Source organism: Anabrus simplex, chromosome 4 (assembly GCF_040414725.1).
Source record: "Anabrus simplex isolate iqAnaSimp1 chromosome 4, ASM4041472v1, whole genome shotgun sequence".
Classification (NCBI taxonomy): Eukaryota; Metazoa; Arthropoda; class Insecta; order Orthoptera; family Tettigoniidae; genus Anabrus; species Anabrus simplex.
Genome location: NC_090268.1, coordinates 386,762,923 through 386,768,622, shown reverse-complemented (window position 1 = coordinate 386,768,622; position 5,700 = coordinate 386,762,923).

Sequence of the window (5,700 nt, the reverse complement as noted above, 5' to 3'; positions counted from 1 at the left end):
TACTTATATCATTTATATATATAAGAAAACATAAAAGTCCAATAATACTGCCTTGAGGAATTCCCCTCTTAATTATTACAGGGTCAGATAAAGCTTCGCCTACTTTAATTCTGAGATCTGTTTTCTAGAAATATAGCAACCCATTCAGTCACTCTTCTGTCAAGTCCAATTGCATTCATTTTTGCCAGTAGTCTCCTATGGTCCACCCTATCAAATGCTTTAGACAGGTCAATCGCGATACAGTCCATTTGACCTCCTGCAAGTTGCGCTTCATTGGAATAACATTTCCTAAAACCGAACTGCCTTCTATCGAACCAGTTTTTAATTTCGCAAACATGTCTAATATAATCAGAAAGAATGCTTTCCGAAAGCTTACATGCAACGCATGTCAAACTTACTGGCCTGTAATTTTCAGCTTTATGTCTACCACCCTTTCCTTTATACACAGGGGCTACTATAGCAACTCTCCATTCATTTGGTAATAGCTCCTTCAACCAAACAATAATCAAATTACTTCAGATATGGTATTATATCCCAACCCATTGTCTTTAGTATATCCTCCAAAACCTTATCAATTCCAGCTGCTTTTCTAGTTTTCAACTTTTGTATCTTACTGTAAATGTTGTCGTTGTCATAGGTAAATTTTAATACTTCTGTAGTATTACTCACCTCCTCTATCTGGACATTATCCTTGTAACCAACAATCTTTACATACTGCTGACTGAATACTTCTGCCTTTTGAAGATCCTCACATACACACTCCCCTTGTTCATTAATTATTCCTGGAATAATACAGGGACGGTTAATGCCGGTTGTGGATGACGTTGGAGTGGTCGCACAATAATGTCCCGTACGTGCTCGATTGGGGACAGATCTGGGGATCGAGCAGGCCAAGGCAACATGTCGACACTCTGTAGAGCACGTTGGTTTACAACAGCGGCATGAGGGCGTGCATTATCCTGTTGGAAAACAGCACCGGGAATGCTGTTCATGAATGGCAGCACAACACGTTGAATCACCAGACGGACGTCCGACTAGTTGGCCGAATGGTCAGCATACTGGCCTTCGAATCGGAGGGACCCGGGTTCGATTCCCGGCCGGGTCGGGGAATTTAACCTTCATTGGTTAATTCCAATGGCCAAGTGGCGGGGTGTTTGTGCTGTCCACACCATCCCTGCAATTCACACACCACAAATAACACTATCTTCCAACACAATAACACGCAGTTACCAACATATGACAGATGCCGCCCACCCGCATCCGAAGGTCTGCCTTACAAGGGCTGTACTCGGCTAGAAATAGCCGTACGAAATTATTATTACACATCTGCAGTCAGGGTGCGCGCGATAACCAGGAGAGGGCTCCTGCTGCCATAGGAATATGCTATTCAGACCAGAACTCCCGGTATAGGTCAAGTGTGTCGACGCCGCAGTCAGGTGGAATGCAGGCGCTCACTTGCCTCCTTCTGACCAACACATGGCCATCATTGGCACCAAGGCAGAACCGGCTTTCATCGGAAAACACAACGGACCACCACTCCATCCTCCAATGAGCTCTCGCTTGACACCACTGAAGTCGCAGACGGCGGTGGTGTGGGATAAGTGGAATTCACGCCGCAGGGCGTCTGGCTCGGAGCTGTCCGTCAAGTAACCGATTTCGAGCAGTTCGTTGCGTCACTGTGGTGCCAAATGCAGCTCGAATTGCTGCTTCAGAAGCAGTCAGCTGCGCCAGAGCCATACGCCGAATACGGCGGTCCTCCCTCTCGGTGGCGCCACGGGGACGTCCGGAGCCCGGTCTTCTTGTGAGCGTACCTTATTGTGACTACTGCTGCCAACACGCATGCACAGTGGAGACATTCCTGCCAAGACGTTCTGAAATAGCGCGGAAGGAAAATCCACCTTCACGTAGCCCTATTATACGGCCTCGTTCAACCGCAGTGAGCTGCTGAGGTGATGATTGGTGGTGATTATTGTTTTAAGAGGAAGTACAACTAGGCAACCATCCTCTATATAACACTAATCAGAGAGAAAAAATGGAAGGGGTCCGACACTTCGACAAATGAAGGTATCGGCCAAAGGAAGACAAGGGCCGCGAAGGGCGTGAAAATGAAAGACTCCCTAGCCCTCGCAAACCTAATAGCATCGGGGTCGGAAAAGAACAAGAGTTGACCAAGAGAGGTCAGATAGGATAGATGAAAGTGAGGAGTCTGGCACAAGTAAGTGGAAGCAATGCCAAGACTCAGTTGAGGGCCCCGTGGTCGCCAATCCACGCTCCAATGTTCAGAGCCCCTGGGGCCTCTTTTAGTCGCCTCTTACGACAGGCAGAGGATACCGTGGGTGTTATTCTACCACCCCACCCACAGGGGGAGTGAGCTGCTGATACTGGCCTCTTCGTCGTCGTAAAGACATTTTTGACCCACTCACAGTTGCCCCATCCAATCACACAGGTAACTAACGCTCTCGCACAGTACAGCCCGTATTTAAAGCAAACCTAATGTGTACAGTCATGGGGCCGCTACTAACGTCACGCTAATGCATTTTGCGGGAAATTTAAATCAACGTTTTCTTTCAGATGTATAAACACGCCTACCAACGTTTGTTAATCTAGCACAATCCTTTCTTGGTGTTTGGATATTTTTCCGCCAGTGTGATAATAATAATAATAATAATAATAATAATAATAATAATAATAATAATAGTAATAACAATAATAATAATAATAATAATAATAATAATAATAATAATAATAAATAATACAGTCAAGTACACTATTAAACTGACTATTCATTCCCATTTCATGTACTTCTAACTTTGTTTAACGTCACACTAACACATCGAAGGTGTCCAAGCAAGGAAGGTCTTTCTTAAAAAAAGAAATGTTCTCGGTGCGATGATCGATGTGGAATTAGAAAGACTTTTCGAAAACTTTTATCTGGTAGTGAAACATGGACGATACCTAGCTCAGAAAGAAATAGAATATCTTCTTCTTCTCAATTCTCAATCCTAAGATTGGTTGGCAGCAATTCGTCTGCTCCACTCTTCTCTGCAATCCACTAACCTCTTCATTTCCACATATGAGCCTGTTCCTACGACATCTCAGATCTGTCTTGAATATTGCAGTCTAGGTCTTCCTCTTCCTCTTTTACCTTGAATCATTCCTTCCATGACATTAACTATGAAACCATTGTGCCTATAGAGATGGCAAATTAATTTGTCTCTTCTCTTTCTTATTGTTGCTAAAAAGGTTTTTCACCTATTCGTCTAAGAAGTTCTTCATTGGTGAGTGTTGCTGTCCATGAGATCTTTTCCATTCTCCTCCAGCACCACATCTCAAATGCTTCCAGACGTTTCTTATCACCTGTATTAATAGTCCACGTTTCTAAACCATAGAAGGCCACACTCCAGACAAAGCACTTAATAAATCTCTTCTTGGTCTCCACATTTAAATTCCTTGATGTAAGTAGTATCCTTTTCTTGTAAAAAGCAATCTTTGCTTGGGAAATTCTGCTCTTTATGTCGACTGAACTTTTGCCATCTGGAGTGATTTTACTTCCTAAGTAGGTAAAGACATTTACTTGCTTTAGTTGTATACCATTAATTCTGATGTCGACTGCAATATGTGGCGGTTGCATACCATAATTTCGGTCTTTGTATTAATTTTCATGTTATGCTTATCTCCCAATATCGTATTCATTCTTATTAACGCACTTTGTAGTTTCTTTTCGTTCTCCTCTATAACAACTATGTCATCAGCAAATCTTATCATTTTGATTTCTACTCCATTTATCTTTATCCCTTCCATTTCCTCTTTGCAATTCTTCAATTCCGTTCTCAATATACAGGTTGAACAGCACTGGTGACAACTTACATCCCTGTCGTACTCCTTTCTTTATATAAGCCTCCCGTACTTCACCATTTACGTTTATGATGCCTCTTTGGTTGTTATAGAGTTCGTATACTATTCGTCTATCTCTAAAATCTAGACCAACACTAGTCATAATCTTCATTAACATGTTCCTGTTCACATTATCAAAAGCTTTTTATAAATCCACGAATGCAATAAACAAAGGTTTTATAACGTCTAGCATTTTGTCTATAACCTGTCGTAACGTTAGAATAGCTTCTCGTGTGCCTCTATTTCGTCTGAATCCAAACTGATCTTCAGCCAAATGTGGTTCAGTTTTATTGCTTATTCGGTTATGTATTATTCTTGTCAATATTTTTGACATGTGCGCCAATAGACTCAAGGTGCGATGTTCTTCACATTTTATATTCCAGCTTTCTTTGGTATAGGGATTATGAGAGATTTCTTAAAATCTTCTGGAATTTCTCCGGTTTCATATACACTGACTGACAGAGCAAATGCAACACCAAGAAGGAGTGGTTCGAAAGGGATGAAAGTTGGGGAAAAAACAGAGACGGCACGGACGAATAATTGATGTTTATTTCAAACCGATATGCAGGTTACACAATGCGCACGGCATCGACTCAGTAGGATGTAGGACCACCGCGAGCGGCGATGCACACAGAAACACGTCGAGGTACAGAGTCAATAAGAGTGCGGATGGTGTCCTGAGGGATGGTTCTCCATTCTCTGTCAACCATTTGCCACAGTTGGTCGTCCGTACGAGGCTGGGGCAGAGTTTGCAAACGGCGTCCAATGAGATCCCACACGTGTTCGATTGGTGAGAGATCCGGAGAGTACGCTGGCCACGGAAGCATCTGTACACCTCGTAGAGCCTGTTGGGAGATGCGAGCAGTGTGTGGGCGGGCATTATCCTGCTGAAACAGAGCATTGGGCAGCCCCTGAAGGTACGGGAGTGCCACCGGCCGCAGCACATGCTGCACGTAGCGGTGGGCATTTAACGTGCCTTGAATACGCACTAGAGGTGACGTGGAATCATACGCAATAGCGCCCCAAACCATGATGCAGCGTTGTCTAGCGGTAGGGCGCTCCACAGTTACTGCCGGATTTGACCTTTCTCCACGCCGACGCCACACTCGTCTGCGGTGACTATCACTGACAGAACAGAAGCGTGACTCATCGGAGAACACGACGTTCCGCCATTCCCTCATCCAAGTCGCTCTAGCCCGGCACCATGCCAGGCGTGCACGTCTATGCTGTGGAGTCAATGGCAGTCAAGATGGCGGCTAGAGTAGACACGCGCAAGCTTAGTGCTGCTGCAGTTTGTGTTGTTTGTGTGGTAATAATCAGAGTTGTTGCGCTTTACGGTTCTCTGCACGGGTCTATTCGAGTTAAGGAATCAGTGTGTGCAAGTGAAAAAGTGAGTTCTCCTTTTGCATGGCTACTAGCAGAGAGAAACTACTACATTCCGGCGTTCTCTCTGACTGGATGCGCCATTTTCCAGACTTATAGGCGCCTCCCTACTAGCTCTGAGCCGAACAAGCCTAGGCCTGGTCGCTCAGCGATTAGGGGCTTGCTTTGCCTCCTACTACTGGCTGGAGATGTTCACTTAAACCCCGGTCCCACCACTTGTGAAATGAAAACAGACATAAATATCTATTGTCAGAATGTGCAAAGCCTAAACAATAAGCTGTCTGATTGTGAACTATCCCTGCCAGACTTAAGAGAAGTTGACGTGATCGGACTTACTGAAACATGGCTCTCGTGGGCTAGTGACAGTGAGCTACCACTCAGTGCTAATTACAGCATATTCCGTCGTGATCGCGCTACTCTAGG